Genomic DNA, 862 nt, shown 5'->3' with positions numbered 1-862 from the left:
CCTTTCCCATGTTCTTGCTAGTGTTATGGCAAAGCATCCAGAGCCACACGTTCAAGCCTGAGAGTCAGTAAGAGGGCGCTCCTGTTGCCGTTTTCATTATAGCTTTGCTCGGGGGACCTACTGCTCACAGATGCCTGTGAATCATCACAAAACTTCAGAGCTTTCTCGGATGTATTCTGCCTCGTGAGTTTTGACGTAAGTGGAAAAGGCAGTTGCCTCAAACAGTCGGGGCCCAGTTTATACAGCCCTCCTCTCCCTGGCACACTGGGAACTGTCACCTCAGAGGCAGAGGGAGCAAGGCCGTGACAGGGAATCCTCAGGCAGGCCCTGCGCAGAGCGCGTGGGTGTCTGTGGTTCTCCGCACATCTCTCTATCCATATGTAGTGTGCACTTATCCCATATGGAAATGTGTACCAAGGAAACAGTTTGCTTTTTAAGAATGATACTTCCTCCTTACCCCCAGAGTCTTCCTCTGCCACTTAGTGTTCTTGCCTTCTAAACACACGCAGCATGATGTGCCATGACATCTGTCTCCTCTGTTTCGCCATTAGTGGCCAAGCAGAGCCTTAAGTTTGATGTACGGGAGGTGCACATGGTGTACCACTTTCCCTTCCGTGCACCAGGTGAGTGACTTCCCTGGGCAGGATGCCAAGTCTAATTGGGATCCATGAGAACCATCTCAGGCCAGGGCTGCCCTGATTGCTTCAGGAAGGAGGGTCAGCCCTCCACCTCACATTCATCCTGAATTGAGTAACTAACTGGCAGGCTCAGGATCAGCCAATATCCAGAGGTCAAGGTACATTCAATCCCATGGAAGCAATATCCAGAACGGCAGAGGGTAGGGGAGAAACTGAGCTGAGCT

This window comes from Mesoplodon mirus, assembly GCF_964341445.2.
Source record: "Mesoplodon mirus genome assembly, chromosome: 3".
In the NCBI taxonomy this organism is placed as follows: Eukaryota; Metazoa; Chordata; class Mammalia; order Artiodactyla; family Ziphiidae; genus Mesoplodon; species Mesoplodon mirus.
Note: the sequence above shows the minus strand (reverse complement) of the source record.